We start from the raw sequence: 19958 nt of genomic DNA, 5'->3' as shown, positions 1-19958 counted from the left end.
TCATATATGTCATTCTTGCTTATTTTTAAATATACAGTACCATTACAAAAAAGTGTTTAATTCAAGTCATAATTCATAGTCCTTATTTTTAAATCATTCATATTATTTTATACGTATACATACAATTAAGTGTGACATTTTTAATTTTGGGTTTATGTCAATATATAAAGACGTTTGTTTATTTTTACTGAGACATATATTTTATAATTTTATACATATATTTTCAAAGTTCTCTATATTAATAATTTCATAAACACATATTATGAAGAAATGAATGTGGCTTTGGAGTCAGACATACTTTTAAAAATCTCTATTGTTCTTAAGTTGAGCAACCTATATCAAGTCATTGTGAGCCCTGAGTTCCTTTATATGTGAAATAGGGATAAATGAACTAATTTACCCTGTGAAATATGGCATGTACTGGTAAATACTAATTTTCATCTTCTTGGCCCTTTAACAAAACAGCTGAATCACTATGATTGCTGTGATAATAATATCAAATTGCTATGTTAATAATATCAAATTTTACGCTTTAAATAATCAATAAAATAATTCTGTTTTTAATAACAGTAGTGTGCACCAAAATACCATTGTAAAAATCACTTGAGTCAACAACAATTCATTATGGCACATAAATCCCCTTAGGATATGTTATTAGATGAAGAGATAACAATCACATAAATTGTCACCAGAGTAAACTTGTAAGTAAAACTTTAAAAATTACCCATTGACATTTGCCTGCGAAATTGCAATCTGAGCATCCCATTTTTTTCATGTGAAATGTGACTACTTTGCTTAAACAAATAAACAAAATAAATGGAATTTTAGGCACAGTGCTAGATAGATCCCCTGCCCCACAAGAAAGCATAAATGAAACTATGGCTACCCGGTTTTTCAAAAGGCCCAAGGACCCTATCACTTTTTCAAAAAGTTGCTTTCCAACATGAACATCAATAGCAGACAAGTGATCATCCAGAACGTAGATGTCAGCCCCACTGTAGACAGCTCTGGCCAGGCTTACTCAATGTTGCTGGCCCCCACTTATATTCACACTCTGAAAATGGAGCAGAAGAAAAACAAGACCAGAGGAAATGTGTATACATCTCAAAGCACGTGCAGTTACATCCAAATGCTATTCTATAGCATGGATAGATAGCAACCCAAGATGAACGCTCCAACCTTTCTTTATCTACGACTTTCCAGTCCTAGCCCCATCTCATTTCCTAGCATTACTAACTTGCACAAATTAGAAGATATATCTACTTTCTCTTAAGTGCTTACTCTTAACGATTAAGGAGATGCTAACGATTAAGGAGAAAAGAATTTCCGAATCTCTAACTTTGAAAAGTCGTGCCTGTAGAATATTAAACAAGACTTTTGGCTGCCAACCATATACTGGCCCTAGTGATTATTTTTAATTTGACACATAGGAAATTGAAAATAATAGCTAAATTACCAAAGAAGTAATCAACATGTCCTATTTTCTCCTATAGAAAGATTAGTACAAGTCTTGTTGGCAAAAGTACAACTCTAAGAAGCAAGAATAGGGAATATTCATCACTCCATGTGAGAATTAAAGTTGACACGTACAACCATGTATGAAGAATTATGGAGCCAGGCCCAATTTACTTGATTTATTTTATATTTAGTGTTTACAGATCTGGTTTAAAATCTCTCAGTGCAGCACAGAACTTAGCCAATGACCTGTAATTATAAAATGCCATTGCCTCTTTGCATTTTTCATCCTTCTCCTACTCAGCAAACATCTTCTGGGTATGACTATATTTTGAGTACTATGCTAGTGCTTGGGATTTAAAGATAAGTGAAATAGTCTGTCATGAGGAGGTCACATTTTAGCAAGGGGCATAGGCATTATACACCCTCCTCTCACACACTTATATACACACACATGAAGGAATGTAATATGTGTGTGTGCATATGCTTATAATAGCACCTAAGTCATATGTTTGTTGGGAGCATTCAATAAGATTAGAGTAAAAATTTTAGGAAAAATCCAACACTCAGTATGGATACAATCAACATTAGCTATTATCATCCAGTTACTCTTCTTTCCAATTCACCCTCTACCTTGTCATCACTTTTCTGTAATTATGTCATCATCTTGCATGAAAACCTTGGATATCCGCAGCTCCCTCTTTTCATCACTCATGAGCAACAGCAAAAACAACAAATTATTTAGTATAAATCTAAGATGCTTATATTCTGGCATTAACTCATCTCTTCACCGACTCTCCCAATGTTGCCTGCAAGTGACTGTGGTTTGCCAAGCAGACTAACCTGGTCTTTCATACTGGGAAGAGGCTATTCACTCTGCTTGGGAGACCACATCCTTCTGTTTTAACTTAAGGGCTGCTCACACTGAAATGTCCTCTGAAGGCAACTTTCCATCAGGTGTCCCAAGTGATTCATTCCCCTCCTTCCTGTCTTGCTGCGCTTTGTGTATTCATCCCATTGCTAGAATTGGCAATATTTATCTCAGTCTCTCTCACTAGCCTATGAGCTCCTACCTAGTTAATCCTTGTGTTCCCGACACCCAGCATCTAACGCTAGATGATTCATAAATATTGATAAAGACAACTGATTAATATTATTGGCAGAGGTCCACCAGACTGCAAATCCCTTGAAGGCAGAGTGGTAGAGCTCTCACTCACCATTGTGTACCCCATAGCAGAATAAGGGCATATAAAAAATTAATAAATGTGGTCAAATGAAGAATGCCAAAAGAAAAGATGAATACAAGTAGGGGAAAAGTCTACAGTCATTGCCTTTATTGTCTCTTAAGCACCTGTAAACAGATTTCATTTTGAAATATTCAATTAAATGTGCAAAGTTCAAATGCAGATTGGGATAAATTTAATCATAAAAATAAGACGTTATGAATGGCAATAGCATTCAATGCCTGTATTAAATCTATACTTCTTAGTTTGGATTTATTTCCCTTTTTAAGATTTTTTATAGTTACAAAATATCAGATATTTCATATTTTTAGAGATTGGGTTTATCAGCATCTTGTTCAACACGTATTAACAAGTTTGAAGAAGAATTCACATTTCTGCCTTTTAGCTATGGAATAACTTTGCTTAGAGATGGTGAAGATGCAAGAAGAAATCCAAGGGTTGGAAAAAATAAACCTATTTGAAACTATTGAGAATATACATCTGTAACGTTATAGATTATAAATGAAGTAATTCTAGTTACAAGGTAAATTCTGGCTCATCCGGGATTTTATATATTTCTACGTTCTACAATTTTGTTATATATTTCTTGTATTAATCTCTATAATGGGCTTATTAGATAACATGAGGGCAGGTGTAAAAATGTCTAACAATTGTATGCTCGCTCTCTTTTCAGAGATTCAAAGCACTCAGTAAGGATTATTTATTCATCTTTATAGCACACATGAATTGTAGGCAGAGGCTACTTTTGCATTCATGTTTAATTAATGGAGATTTTAGTCAGGGAGTGGAGATAATCTCTCGGGGTTCATACTTCGGCTCATGATATATATATTTTTAAAATCCAAAACACTGAGCAGAGTAATGACTATTTACTAACACAATGAAAACGAAATAGAACAAAGAGAGACGACTGGGAAACAAGTTCCACTTAAGCAGGAATGAGCAAATGTGGAGAAGGCACGTTCATAACAGTGTTGTTATCAGAGCTTCTTTAGAATCTGGACTCGGGTGCCACTGCTGGAGACTGATGCTCTTTTGCTCCTGTTTTAGCCTTGACTTTGCACACCAGAGATACAGAAATAAACGAAACTATTAGTCACTCTTTAGAAAGTGAACTGCATTGTGCCAGCCACCAAAACAAAAGTATGATGATCTAATTAATGGGCTTTTATTCCCCCACGTGGATACTAACAACAGAATTTCCGACTGATTTTTAATCTGTTTTCCAAACAGTCAATTATAAATAATTACTTGTCCTTAATACTGCCATCTCTTACATAGGAATTACATAATACTTTTTTAAAATTATAGTTGTGTAGCTCTTTGAGACTTCAAGAAAAAGGCCATAAACATTTTATTAGCACAGCTGAATGGGATTATATTTCTTTACATGATAAATTACAGTTTCCTTACTCTTTCTCCAATCTCAGTTTGATCTCCCTTTGGCAACTGCTCCAAATCTGTAAGGAGAGCACAGGCTTCCAATACTTGCTCATAAAACTCTTTCTTCATCATGGAGCCAAAGAGAATGTTTTCTTGCAAAATGCAATTCTGAATCCAGGCCTGCTGAGAAACATAAGCCACAGAGCCCTAAAAAAGAAACAGGTTAAAAAAAAATTCTTAACTAGAGAAAAGGAGAAGTTGCATGCTCCACAGTAAAGGAACATATTTAGTTCATGGTTTTGCCTTCTTTAGCTTTAAAATAGAAATAAAAAATTTAATATAGGTAAGTATAATTATATAGATCATGGCACCATATTTTATGTTTTATTGGAATTTCCTCCAAATGAGTTACTTTGTGCTTCTTATTTACTTTCACTGTAGCTTCTATCTAAGTTATCTGTCTCTAGTGGTATTCTCTGGAAGCAGATGCAGAGTGTGGTAGTTTGCTAGAGCTGCAATAACAACATACCATGGACGGGGTGGCTTAAACAATGGAAATTTATTCTCACAATTCTGGAGGCTAGAAGTCCGAAATCAGATGTTAGCAAGGTTGATTTCTACTGAGGCTACTCTCTTCAGCTTGTTGATGATTGTAATTTTCTTGTGTTTCACATGGTCTCTCTCTCTCCCTCTTTGTGTGTGTGTGTGTGTGTATGCTAATTCCTCTTATAAGGACACCAGTGATATTGAATTAGAACCCACCTTAATGAGCTTATTTTAACTTAACTAGCTCTTTAGATACCTTGTGTCCAAATACAGTCACATTCTGAGGTACTGGGAATTAGAACTTCAACATATGAATTGTGGGGGAACACAATTCAGTCTATAACACTGAATCAGATTTTGGGGCTCAAGTTGTTTATTTGGGATCAACCCCTGTGGAAGGAAAGGAAGAGAGAAGATTAGGCAGAGGGAGAAGCCACAGGTGCAGATGTGATACAGAACCAAGAAAGCTTTGGCCAATCCTCCAGAGTGCCATGGAAGAGAACTGGTCATCAGAGCTGTCCCAAGTCAGGCTGAGCAAAACTGGGACCCTGGGACAGGCCACTATCTGAAGTCCAGGCCAACCTTGAAGGAGATGACTTCCTGTTCATACTCCCACAGCTGGGACTTGTAGAAGTCTTAACTAATAGGAGGATCTGGGTGGCAAATCTCCGTGTGTTATACATTAACCACTGATCCCAAATTTATTTTTTATGATTTTATACCTTGAAATGATTTTTAAATATATGACAGTCTGCTGCATAAAATATCTTCTCAACTAACCCTTCTTTTCTAGAAAAAGAACCCACAGTATTTGCACTAGTGGCCTACCTTTCAATCTGCCCCATGGACTCAATCCAAACATTGATTTAGTATTTTAAATACTCCACACTCTGTAACAATACCAGACACTTAAAGTACTTTCTGATATACACACATGTGCAGCCATTATTAGCCTTTTGATTTCTACCTACTACTTTAAAGGTGAAAGATTAACTTATAATTCTTCTTTGTTGAGTACGTAAGACACAGAATGGCTTTTGATCAAAAACAATATAATTCTGATCTGACCTGATCTTGAACACAAAAGGAATTGTTCTCAAATTGCCTTGTGAAGTGAATAATCTAAACTTTGCTTTGAATTGCATATTAAGTCAGCATGTGACTGATAAATATTTTCAATATTTGCTATGTATTAAGCAAGTTGAGCAGTGCGGAGGATAAAAAACAAAGGAGAAGAGATTGAAGAACATGAGAAAACAGAAACTAAGTACTACATTAAGAGGTATGGCCTTTTATTGGTATTAAAACAGTTGAAAAAGTTGATCAATTTTCATAGAGATGTAAATGTTCTTTTTTATTATTTCCTTTCACATACAAATGAAAACATTTTGTTTCATTCTTAATAATGAAACTATAATAGAAGTTTTGTGAATTCAAAAATGGTCTCCATATCTCTGATGTTTCTACCACAGAACACTGAATACTGAATACTTTTCATGAACGGTGCCTGGTGTGAGCTTTTGATACTGAGAAGAGTAGGGAATCTACAGAGAAAGTTTAGCAATAATAGGCACTTAGAGTTTGAACATTGTGGATTAAAATATGCCTCAAAAAAGTAATCATCTGAAAAACCGAAAAATAGAAAGTGCACACAAAAGCACTTTGAAAATGCTGCTATAATGTTAATTTTACTTAAATAGAGATAATCAAGATGATACAAATTCTGAATAAAAAATATTTGGCGAAGTAATTCAGAGTGTGATACTTCAAATCCTGCCATTGATCCAGGCCAAAATCTTCCTGAAGGCCAATGACCAGTTATAAAAACAGATAATATCTTTTTACTTGGGCATCTGTAATTTAATATAAACAAAGAATATCCTCTCTGTTTTATCACTAATAATGGCATTATTACAGTTTCTTTCATCACTAGGAATACCTTCTTAATTAAAAACATTCAAAGATATCAGAAATAATATTTAAATCTTATTATGAGAGCCTCAACAATCGTAATAAAGAAGATGATCATCATACATATTCATAGAGAGGAGCTAGGCTAGGTCTTTGCACATTATCCTGTGCAATTCTCACCCCAGCCTTTTCAGCTTATTACTATTATTAATGAATTAGGTGAAATCTAGAATTGACATTATTTTTATCTTTATCAATTTCTAATTATTTTTCAAGATCAAGTAAAGGGCGACCTCCTCTCAGATTCTTTTTCGAACTCTTCGAAGCAGAATTTGTTGTTTTTTTGCTTTAATTCATTTTTTATATCTGATTTAGACCTTTTTATAATTGATTATTGCATTTCCCTCACTAGACTATGACCTTTGAAAGAAGAGGGGCATATCTTATTCACGTTTACTTCTCTGGCAGAAAGTGCTAGGTACATAGCATGGGCTCAGTAACTGCTTAGTGAAAATAGCTGAAAAAACTAAATAAAAATAAAATTAATATGACACTCATTATGTTTGTAATGTACACCCAAGTAAAAGGTACAGCTATCTTGAACTGCAGAGAAATGGCTAATTGCAATTGCTACAAACAGCATAGTGCCACAAAGATAGTATATTTAAGGCTTAAAAATAGTGGTGTTCATTAAGTGCAATCTTATTAGAAAAAGTCATAGGAATCATATTTGGCCCTAGACTAGGTAACGGTCATGCCGAGATAAAAGAGAATAACAAAAAATTAGTCACCAAAGGACTGGAATCAGGAAAGATATAAGAGTATAAAGAAATATATGAGGAAAAATAAAAGGAGTTAGAGTTGATTTTTCCCAGAGAGGAAAGAAAAAATAAGAGAGTGAAGAGATACTGATCTCAGGATACACAGAGCTTATTCATCTTCTCACAGGTAAGAAGAAAAGATTGGGCTACTTAGTATTTTACCTAAGAGTTGATTACATGTAAGGAAAAACTCATTGGGTAGTCTACTGTTTCAAAAAGAGAAAGTTGATTAAGAACTTGTTCAATTCTTATTCTTATTGACCTTTAAGAATAGAACAATTAGTCAAGAGTAGACCTCTTCGTGGTCCTAATGCTGAATCTTAAATGTAAGTTATTAATAACTTTATTTTTCTGAAGTTTCTTTTTGGTCAAAGATCCTACCCGAGATTGGCTGCAAGACTTCTTAGAAATGAAATGGCTGTAATTACTTAGGGAACCTTGCTGAATAATACATAGAAACCTAATCAAATTACAATATAAATCACATTCGTTTCTCTATAATTGGTTGCAATTCAGTTAATATCATCAAACAATTACCATAAGCATTTATAAATGATTTGCTGAAGTATTTGGAGAACAGATTTCTGTCATTAATCTACCCAACATTCATCAATTTCTATGGAAATTGAAATGTTTGTTATAAACTAGAAATGCCCATTAAATGCTTGCATCTTCAATTCAACTTGATAAATTCTTATTGACACTAATGACAAGTTGGCTATAGCTTGTTACATTAGGAGATGTTGAAAGAATGTATTTTTTATTTTACCTTTCTTTGAACTACTCCGGTAAGTTTCTCCATTTCCTCTAGAATGGCAGAAAGCACGGATGATTTTTCAGACCCAACTTGCCCTACAACAGCCACTAAAGCTCCTTCTGGAATCTTTACGTTCAAGCTGCATGAGAAGAAAGGGAGACAACATAGGAAATTCTTTTTATGGTTGTTTTTAAAATATATTCCTAGATAAGTCACTGTATGCAGCACTTAACATCATCCCTGAAATTGTTGCTTTTCACCTTTTTCTACAAACACCTACCCTTCCAAAATGCAAACAAATGAACAATAAAGTGCTGCAGACAGAAGAAATAATAGAAAAAAGGACAGCAAAATCACCACGAAAATGAAAGGTAAAATGAGAGGTTAAAAGTCTTATTAATTTCAGTATATTAATCTTATTAAAAACCTCTAAGAAATAAAAATATGGAGCATTTTAGAACCTAATATTAACATTAAAAAAAATTCTCCAAACCACGACTTACTCTTTTAGAACTGGCATTCCTGTTTTATCCCAGGAGAAAGAAGCATCTGTAAACCCAATAGCATGATCTAAGGAAGAAAAAAATTATACAATGATGCATTTTAGAACCAATTACCTTCAACCCAGAAGTCAAATAAGTAATGAATGAAAAGAGGAAGTGCTGACCTCCTGTATAGTTTGTTTCAATACTTTGAGGAAGAAGCTCCTCAGTGTTGAGAAAGTCTTCCAAACGGCCCAGGGATATATTTGTCTATCAAAATAAGCACAGATGGAATTTATCTGGGGTTCAAGTAGAATTTAAACTAAAAAATGTTTACTACGTTTTACAGGCTAAGTAGAATTTTTACGCAAATTAAAGATATTGAGATAAATATAGCAAGCATAGTTTGAATTGATTTAATGTTATAAATACATTCATTTCTAAAGACAAAGGGCAGTTTCAAGAATCAAAGATCAAAGCTAATGTCATCTATGCAGAAAGTTATGAGAAAAAGAAATGAAAATCCTATTTATTATTCTAGAAAAGCCATAATAACTCTTAATTATTATAGAAAGATTGATTTTTTCCCAACTTCTTTGAGGTATAATTGAGAAAAATCATACATATTTAAGGTATACAACTTTTTTTATATACATGCACATTTTGAAATGATTACCACAATCAAGCTAATTAGATTATGTATCACCTCCCGTAGACACCTTTATTTTCTTGTGTATATGAATACCTAACATCTACTCTCTTAGCAATTTTCAAGTATACAATACACTATCATTAACCATAGTCACCATGTTGTACATTAGGTCTCCAGAACATATTCATCTTATAACTGGAAGTTTGTAATCTTTGATCAACATCTCATTCACCTCACCCCACCCCAATGTCACCCTTGAGCCTTAATAAGCACTTTTCTTCACTCTGCTTCCGTAAGTTAGACTTTTTTAGATTTCACATATAAGTGAGATAATAGAGTATTTGTCTCTTTGTGCCTAGTTTATTTCACTTAGTATAATATTCTGCCATGTTGAATAATATTATATTGTTTGTATATTTTCTTTATCAATTTTTCTGCCAATGGCCACTTAGGTTGTTTCTATATCTTGGCTCCTGATAATGCTGTAATGAACATGGGAGTGCATATATCTTTTCAACATAGTAATTTTATTTCCCTTGGATATTTTCCCATAAGTGGGATTTCTATCTCATATGGTAGTTCTATTTTGAATTTTTTGAGGAACTTCCATACTGTTTTCCATAACGGATGTACCAATTTTTGTTCCCACCAGCAGTACACAAGGGTTCCCTTCTCTTGACATCCTTGCCAACATTTGTTATTCTTTGACTTTTTGATAATAGCCATCCTAACAGGTGTAGGGTGATATTTTCTTGTGATACAGAAAAATAAGGTTTTAAAAGCAACTTTAAGATTGGTGAGTGAATTCTGCAACTTTAAGATTGGTGAGTGAATTCTGCTACTGATGATAAACAAAACTATAATGTTGATAATAATAACATTCAATTATAGTAAAATAGGAAATAGTAATATAGTAAAATAGCTATGAAATGTTTAGCTACATTAGGAAAAATAAAATTACATTGTTTTCTGAAAACTGACTTACATACAATTTCTAGTACATTTTTATTTACTTTGTGCTAGGGGACTTGTATCGTTAACACATAAGATGTAATTGGGCTGTAGTTTTGTTTACCAAGTGTGTCAAATCAGAACATACAGTTAGCTTTTTCTTTTTTTCCATTTTGGAAAAATGGTCTCCTTAAATGAAGGTAGCAGAGTACTGCTAGCAATTGGAAAAGGCTTTGATATCGGACCTTTAGCTAGATTCTAATTTCAAAACTAGAACCAAACTGTTACTCTAAGAACTGACATTTTCTTTATGAGAAGCGTGCTATGAAATCAAAGGCTAAAAGCATCACATCAGCGGTTCTTCTATGCCCTCTGTTGGTTATTTTAAGAAAAATAACATGAAAAAGATGTAACAAAAATAGCTTAATTGGTTTTTACTATTCAATTATGTTACTCCTTATTCAAATAATATTTTTTTAAAGAGTAAAGTTCTTAGATTAAAGGATGATTCCAATAAGCAAATATTCGCTTTGTTTATGAATCCAGACTTGAGGAAAATAATTGAATGGAGGATGGCCAAACCTGACATCCAAAAAATGTAACCATAAATCTCAGGGCAAAAGGATCAAGGAACTTTTCTGGGTTTCTTGTGGCTTTAGCATCCATCTACTCATTGTATCTAGCATCTAAACAGCCTCCAGGAACTGGAGATTACAACTAAAAGCAGGCTGACCCAGACATCTCACACTTGGCTTGTTGGCTGACTGATATTATCAATGTGCTTTTCTCCCTGCTTATTCATTCAGTATAGATGAAATGCTGCTGAACCCTGGGAAAACATTCGATCTACTTTCATACAAAGCACCTAATTATAACTTTTCCGTTGGAAACAGGAAATGAATCCTGTGATGGCACAGTGGCTAACACCAGCTTTAAAAATGCTAAGTAGAGAATCTAACACTTAACAAGAAAACAAAATAACATATTGAAATATTTAAAAGTCACTTTGATGGAAAAAAAGCACAAGCAAGGAAGACATGATTCTTTTTATTCTATAATGTTCTCTATTATTCATTAATTCAGGAAAACTAATTTTGAATGCAGTGTTAAACAACTACATAAAGTGAAATAAAATAAAATTAAACAGACAAAGAAATAAAATGTCATAAACCATAGACTCCAGTAAAGGAATAATTCCTAGTTTAAGGTATTCTGTATGTACCTGGACCACAGCTGAGATCACGGTTGGTAACTCAAACAGAGGAATCCTTAAAATATTAAACAAAGACATCGATGTGAACACTTTAGTGGCTGTTAAAATGTTTCCTTCATCCAGTAAGAAATAGACACACAAGGTTGCCAGGGACACCTAAAAAATAGAGATGTGTTATTTTCTTCAAATTTCTACTGATAACAACATTATTAATTACAGTCCCCAAAATTAGAAAATAAAATCTAAATAATTGTGTTTGTTTCCTGAAATTTAGTACTCTTGCTGAAGAACATAAAATATATTTTAGTAAGGGTCATAAACTCATGTATCTTGGACAATGACATCCTTGAGACCATGTGGTCCAGCGCTTTTCTTGTAAGACATGTTATATTCTTACCACAGTTATTATTCCCATTTACATTGTAAACCAGTTCATCATTTCTTTAAATTCAGAAGTTTTATGTAAACTTATATTCCAGTTGCATACATTCTGACTTATATGTAATAATTATTCTTTCTTTGTGTCATAAGATTAACTGAGGAAGATATGAATAAATCATGGCTAAGACTTATATTCGTTCTTATAAGTTTCATCTAGAAAAGGCAGGAAAAATTCATTCATGCATGAGAATGGACTTACTATCATGTATATAGTACTGGCTTAAGCAAATACATCTTGAATGGTCTTACCAATGTATTCCAAATGTAAATATTGCATTCACTTCCATAATACGTTTGTTGAAATACAAAAAAATTAATTATCAACATAGAGTGGCAACTTTGATTAAAACTGATGCTCCGGTTATACGTGGCTTGTTTTTCCTTTGGCTTTTGTCCATGGCTTCATATCCCAAGGCAATTTATATTCTAGTTAAAATAGCATGGGATTCCCAATGTTTATGGCGTAATAGAAAGAGAATAATGTCGCTTCATGTCAATTTGCCTCTAAATACTAATTTTATAACTTTGAGGATGTTTCCAACTGCTCTGGACTTCCATTTCATCTTGTGAAATGAGAAAAATAATGCCTTATTATTGTGAGATTGAAATAAGGCAATGTATGTAACTTCCCTGACATTCAGTAACAGCTCAATAAATGTTGCTTCTCTTTTCATCTCCATATAATATGCCCTTTGAGTCTGCTTAAAAGGAATCAGTCATACATATCAAGCTTTAAAACTGGAATGAAACTCTGAAATGTAGATTATATTTTTAAGAGATATAGGCATATATGAAAAATCTCTGAGAAATTTACAGAGAAGTAAATCTTATTGTGTTTAAAAAATACAGACCAATGAAAACACATACAGTATTTTCCCTTTCTTTGTAACTTTTGTTCTCTAATCCACATAAGTTAATGAATGCATTTCTTTACAATTTTAATTCAGATACATAATATTTAACTTTATACATCTTAATTCCAAGTAATTTGGAGGTAAATCTGTAAATCAGATTTGAAAATCAAAACAGGAAATATGACATACACTCACCAAGAATGGAATGCAGGTTAATGTCAACATGGAAAATACAGTAAGATACCTAGCTGATTTTTGAAATTCCAATTCCTGATCTCGAATTTTGATAATCTTATTTTTATAGGAGGGTTCCCATGCATAAAGTTTGAGGATCTGTAAATGAGTCACACGATAATGATCTGACAATCTATATCATAGAAGAAAAAAATGCACACATACAAACAAATAACACACACACACACAATCGTGAAGATAAAAGATGATGGTACAACCATAAAGAAAACTAAATTGCTTCCACTTTGACTGAATCAGAATATTTTCTTAAATTGTGGTATTTTGGGGGTGGGAGCAGAGCAGAAGGAGGGAATGACCATTCCCCAGCCTTATGTCTCCACCACCCCCAATAGCTTATTTCTGAGCCAGACTCTGGCAACATCCCAGCTGTAAGGCACGAACTCCATAGAACTCCATAGACAGTTTCCGTCTAGCTCAGTTCTATCACTCTTCCTGCTGACCCAACTCTCACTTCTGCCTATTACCTTTTTCTTTATAGCTAAACTCTTCTCCCTGCCTTTCTAGTTTCTTTACGACAGATGTTTTGGTACTTCAAACCATTCTCTGAAAGCTGATTAGTGTTTTGAGATTGTAAACTATTTTCTGAGACAGAAAATTTGGGGAAATAGGATCTTACACTGGCTTATTGCAAACACTTTAGAGTGAATTGACTTACATTCAAATTCCAGCTCTATGCGATGCTTATTTTATTTTATTTTATTTTTTATTTTTATTTTTTTTGTGGTGGAGTTTTGCTCTTGTTGCCCAGGCTGGAGTGCAATGGCGTGATCTCAGCTCACTGCAACCTCCACCTCCCTGGTTCAAGCGATTCTCCCACCTCAGCCTCCCAAGTAGCTGGGATTACAGGCATAAGCCACCACGCCCAGCTATTTTTGTATTTTTAGTAGAGACGGGGTTTCTCCATGTTGCCCAGGTTGGTCTCGAACTCCTGACCTCAGGTGATCTACATACCTTGGTCTCCCCAAGTGCTGGGATTACAGGCATGAGCCACTGCGCCCGGCCACAATGCTTAATTTTATGTGACTGCTTGACTGGCTATGGGGCCCAGTTGTTTGTTCAAACAGGAGTCTAGATGTTTCTGTGAAGGTATTTCTTAGATGCTGTTAGCTTTTCAATCAGTTAAACTCTGAGACAGATTACCCTCTGTTATATGAGTGGGCCTTATCAAATCAGTTGGCAGCCTTAAGAGAAAAGGCTGAGGTTCCTCAGTGGGGAAGGAATTCCCCTTCCAGATTGCCTTCAGATTCAAGATTGCAGCATCAACTTCTGCTAGAATTTTCTGTTTACCCACCTGTTCTACAGATGTTACACTTGCCTGCCCCCACAATCAGATGAGCCAGTTTCTTAAATCTCTCTTCATATTTCTCTATATCTGTATTTCTCTATATGAAATCTATTGATTCTCTTTCTGTGGAGAACTCTAATATACTCTCACTGGTTCTGTAAATTCAGACCTGACCCTTAACTGCTCAGTGTCTTTGTTTCCTAGTTAATAAAATGGAAATGGGAAATCTTCTTCTTGAGGTTTATAAGAATTCCATGAGGAAACACATATAAAGTAATAAGCACAGCATTGATGCATAGAAAATATTTAATAAATGGTAGCAATTATCAGTATTGTCAGAGAGAGGCTTTATGACACCTGTTATCAGACCCCAAGGATACTGACTGCTCTCACTTTTAAACTATCCCAGCTTTTCTAGAGAAAAATAATTTGCAACATACTATTTATAGAATAGTATTTATGTGATCATTTGTATCCCACATAAAATAACCTAAATGATACCTCATCACTTCCACTATATGAATCTGCCTTTGCACTGATGGATGTATTATTACCACTCTTGCCTGCTTCATCGCATCTTTTCAACACAATACCTTAAAATAAGTAACATGTTGTGACTTTTAGGATATTTGTGTTTATTTGTGTGAGAAACAAAAAGAAATGGCTGCATTTTATTTGGCTTTGCATTTAAATGTTATTTTAGTGATAAGAATTCCTACAATATCTGAAATCTGAAATTTTCTGCCAACAATTATTATCTACCATCACTCTGAGATATTGAGAACACTACAAACTTCATTTGTATTACTATACTCAAAATAGATCAAAGGCATATCCCTTTCATATTACCTTAATTCCATGTAGGATTTCTTTGAGTAGTTTTGTCTGTTTATCTTTGTTCTTTCTTTGGCTTTTCTATTTAATGGAAAGGAGATAAAAGAATATTTGACAAAATCGGTAATACTTTTACTGATATGTCCACAGCTATTTTAAAAATATGGTCTATTTTCTCTATTTTTACTTAAGATTTAATGGAGAAAAGCATCTTACAATATTTATACATTATTCTACTGACAGTGTTGGAAGATAGTTATAAATAGGTAACTTGAATATAGCCAACAGGAGAACAGTAGAATAGTAGAAAATATAATATTTATTTAAACATAATTTGTTTAAAATGAATAATAAAATAACACCCACATCCTACTAAAATAGAACACATTTCTAAAAACTCCATTAACTGTTTATATACATATTTAGAAGTGTCACAAGAATAAAAATAAGGTTCTCTATAAATTTTATTTGTTCTTTGGGAATTAGAATAATTAAAATGTATATTTTCAAATACCCTTCCTCTTCTTTTTATAAATGTTATGCAATTATATTTTTATTCAAATATTTAACAATTATCATAATATTTTATACTTGTTTGGGTATCATTTCTTAAGTGTTTTCTCCATTAACATTGGCACTTTATATGTCATAAGTATTTGTATATCTTATGAAGAATGCATTACAAGCTAATCCGTCATATTCTGTGTGCGATTTAATACCACTAGTATTATGTGTGTGATTTAAAGGCATATTTTCTTTTTCTTTTTCTTTTTTTTTTTTTTTTTGTTTGAGACGGAGTTTTGTTCTTGTTGCCCAGGCTGGAGTGCAATTGCATGAACTCGGCTCACTGCAACCTCCGCCTTACAGGTTCAAGTGATTCTCCTGCCTCAGCCTCCCGAGTAGCTGAGATTACAGGCACGTGCCACCACGCCCAGCTAATCTTATATTTTAGTAGAGACGGGATTTCTCCATGTTGGTCAGGTTAGTCTCGAACTCCCGACCTTAGGTCATCTGCCCGCCTCAGCCTCCCAAAGTGCTGGGATTACAGGCATGAGCCACCGCGCCGGGCCTAAAGTCATATTTTTTATTTAGTATATTTGGATATAATATTAAAATATCTTTGAAGGTTATAGGACTCTAGATTAAGGTTCAAAAAATATTTTTCCATTCTTAATAATGTGCCTTTAAATAGCAGTTTTTAAAATCCAGAATATATTTTTTAAAACTAGTTAAAAGTATTTGTTATAAACAAATCTGTTATTCTAAACACTAGCAAGCTAAGTACCTTTAGTTCATAAATATATGCTATTTTCTAGTATTTATGTTTAAAAACCAGTCATCTTTTATTTGAAAAATTAAGAAAAATATAAAACACTATACAATTTTTAGTCACTTGGGGTATTAAATTCAGAAGTAAAAATCTATCCTCCTTCTGTCTAATTCTACTTTACAGGTAACTATTCTTTAAAGACTGATGCTTTATCTCTAGATTACTTCTATGCTTATGCAAATATATTTATAGCTATGTATCTTCATCTATTTACCTCTCCATTACACACATGTGTATAGGTATATTCACATTTTAATAATGGATCAATGATATAGCTACACATATGCATGATATACATGCATATATTTAATCTCCTTTTTGCTTCAAAATATGATTGACACATTTCCATGTCAATATATATTGTTAATCTTTGATCCATTTAAAATTATAAAATGTCTTCATAAGCAATACATCCACCTCTGTTAATTTAAAATATGAAAGCATCTATCTCATTGCAGTGTGATTTCCTTCAAGGCAGTGAACTCTGTGGTTTCTCCATTTCTTACAGAACAGCATAGTGCACACTGTCTAACACATGGTGGGATGTCAAAACGTATATTGATGGTAAGATGAATGACTGAATATAAAGGAGAAATATCAACATTAATTTAGTGAAGCATTTCCTGTCTGCTTGCTGCAGTACTTCACTTTTCAAACAACAAAGCATACCCCTACCTCCAGGCTGCATGCATACTCTTCCCTTTGCTTGGTATGTCTTTCCCTCAGATGTCCACTTGAATTACTCCTTCACCCTGTTGATATACCATTCCCTTCCTGAGGACTTTCCTGATCCTAAATGTAAAATGGCATCCTTTGTCTCTTCATCACTGTATCTTTACTAAATCTTCTTCATATGCAAATGTTTTCTCTCTATTTATTTACTTGCTTAATGCGTGTTTCCTCCACTACACCTCATGAGAGCTGGACTTGTCATTTCCCCTCACTGCTGTACTTCCTGTGCCTGGAACACTGGCTGACATAGGATACATGCTTGTTCAATACTGGTTGAGTGAATAAGTAAATGATAAAATTGGATGACTTCCATTTGTAACTCTCTCTATATAATTAGCGAGATGGTGATTGTTAACTCAAGTCAGAAAACTCAGCTCCTGTTTGACACATGTGACATGAGGCAGTCATTTTCTTACCTTTAACTTTTTTATTTTAGTTGCAGCTAAAGCATTTATTGGTGTAACAAACACAAGGAATGCCACCCCTGCTAACACTGCTGGACCCAGCTCTTGCCAAAGGAGATATACGGCCATTAGGATTTGAAAAGGGGCAGACCAGAGGAGATTGAGGTTTGCTGTCAAGCCCATGAGTTGCTGACATCAAGTTAATAATTTCCCCAGTGGAAAACTTTTGTCGAGAAACATTTGATAAAAGTAGGGCCTATAAAGAGAGAAGCAAATATTTTAGAGTTCTGTGATTATGGGGCATCTTTATAGTTAAGCAATGATAACTTTTAATATCAATGTTTAATATAATTAGGAAAATGTACAAGGTTCTTTATGTATTGGGGTATTATAAAATGAAGAGACATGATTTTTAGGTTAGGAAATATAATTAGTGATTAAAGTATATACTTTTGGAATAATGTTTATTGGTAGAGAGTAACATTTGGGTTTCCAAACAATAAGAATTTACGGCATACTATGCAGCCATAAAAAGGAAAGAGATCATGTCCTTTGCAGGGACATGGATGGAACTGGAAGCCATTATCCTTAGCAAACTAACACAGGAACAGAAAACCAAACAGCATGTTTTCACTTGTAAGTGGGAGCTGAACAATGAGAACACATGGACACCTGGGGGAACAACACACACTGGGACCTGTCAGGGGAGTGGGGGCAGAGGGAGGGAGAGCCTCAGGAAGAACAGCTAAAGGACACTGGGCTTAATACCTAGGTAATGGGTTGAGCTGTGCAGCAAACCACCATGGCACATGTTTACCTATGTAACAAACCTGCACTTCCTGCACATGCACCCTGGAACTTAAAATAAAAGTTGAAGAAAAAAAAAGAACCCTTAATAACTTGTTAATTACCTATATATATATATATCTTCTAGATATATTAAGGCTCTCCTCAATTTGGTGTTGTCCCCATAATGCTACACCATCTAAATGTTATCAATACAAAGTACACAAATGAATCAGGACAATTAAAAAAGGACACAGTTTTATTTCTCAAGGTGATTACTATCTATCTGTGAATCTACACACATACTCTGTTTTGCTGTAAGTGTAAAAACAGCTAATAAGGGCCATGGGAACTTAGAGATGAAAGTACTGAAAAGGTGTCATAGAGCAGATGCAAATACATCTTTTCTTCCAAGTCCCAATTCTCACTTTCCACAAGTGCATGCTACTTAATATATGTATACTGAATCCAATATCCCCAAGCATAATTATTGGTAACTTCTTACAAAAGACGCGGATAGAAATTTATTTATTTAATTATTCCTCCACTTAAAATTCCCAGTGAAATACATAAACAACTGTAAAAGTAGTGGGAGATTTGTATTTGTACTGGAAACTGGACAAAGGTTCATTTATATATCAAAAAATGTATGGAATCTTCACTGCATTGATTTAAAGAGACTGAGAGTTGGGGATAGCAAGAGAAAATGACATACAGGAGTCACTCTAAATCTATCTATTCAATAAACTAAAAAAAAAAAATGGAAAAGTCCATCTGGAATATAGTAGTTTGGGCCCACAGTGGAACATATAGCCAGGAACATATAGCCAAGTGTATGTCATTAGCCGTTTATATGTCTTCTTTGGATAAATGACTATTCAGCCTTAAAAAAGAAGACAACTCTGAAATATGAGACAACATGGATGGACCTTAAGACGTTATGCTAAGTGAAATAAGCTAGACACAGAAAAATAAATACTGGATGAGTTCTCTTACATGAGGTATCTAAAATGGTCAATTTCATAAAATCAAGCACTGCAATGGTGGTTCCAAGGGTGGTGGGGGGAAGGGAAAACCGGGAAGTTAGTACTCAACAGGTACAAAGTTTTAGTTAACCAAGACGAGTAAGCTCTAGAGATCTGCTGTAATATATTGCACCTATAGTTAGCAATAAATCCTTTTTAAGCTTAAAATGTATTAAAATGATAGATTTCATGTTACTTTTTTTACAATAATAAAAGAAAAAATCAATTGCTTTTAGACTGTTAGAGAAAATACTGAAAGGTATTATATAATTGAAGGTTGTTTGTATGGCATTTCTAACACTAGGGGAATTTTTTCAAATTTTTGGGTTTTTTTCTTCAGTATTTTTTTTCTGCCAAATAAGCTTTTACATTTCTGAAAGGGACAAAATTCACAAGCCACGAAGGACAATTTAGTTACCATTTATTGCTAAATTATACAATCTAAGCTGCCTTTTTGTTATACGAAACAACTTGAAAGAATACTGTAATATGTGCCAATTACAGCGGATGGTGTAACATTTCTAGAATTGTCTGGTAGGAAGTACTTTAGTCTGTTACAGGAGGAAAAATGTGATTCAGGTGAAAAGAAAGGAAATC

General features: G+C 33.8%; 1 pseudogene across 1 annotated transcript in view; it reads right to left on the bottom strand.

The window, feature by feature from the left end:
* Window positions 1–19958, bottom strand: part of ABCC13 (ATP binding cassette subfamily C member 13 (pseudogene)) — a 97398-nt pseudogene that overhangs the window by 50179 nt on the left and 27261 nt on the right. Inside the window, exons 6-14 of the transcript XR_008674886.2 lie at window positions 17563–17806; window positions 15100–15165; window positions 12906–13043; window positions 11425–11571; window positions 8785–8869; window positions 8621–8687; window positions 8130–8256; window positions 4113–4289; window positions 887–1054 (exon numbers count right to left, since the gene is read on the bottom strand). The product of XR_008674886.2 is annotated as an ATP binding cassette subfamily C member 13 (pseudogene) (transcript). The remainder of the gene's footprint in view (window positions 1–886; window positions 1055–4112; window positions 4290–8129; window positions 8257–8620; window positions 8688–8784; window positions 8870–11424; window positions 11572–12905; window positions 13044–15099; window positions 15166–17562; window positions 17807–19958) is intronic.

This window comes from Gorilla gorilla, chromosome 22 (assembly GCF_029281585.2).
Source record: "Gorilla gorilla gorilla isolate KB3781 chromosome 22, NHGRI_mGorGor1-v2.1_pri, whole genome shotgun sequence".
Lineage (NCBI taxonomy): Eukaryota > Metazoa > Chordata > Mammalia > Primates > Hominidae > Gorilla > Gorilla gorilla.
Note: the sequence above shows the minus strand (reverse complement) of the source record. Positions and strands in the feature narration are given on the sequence as shown.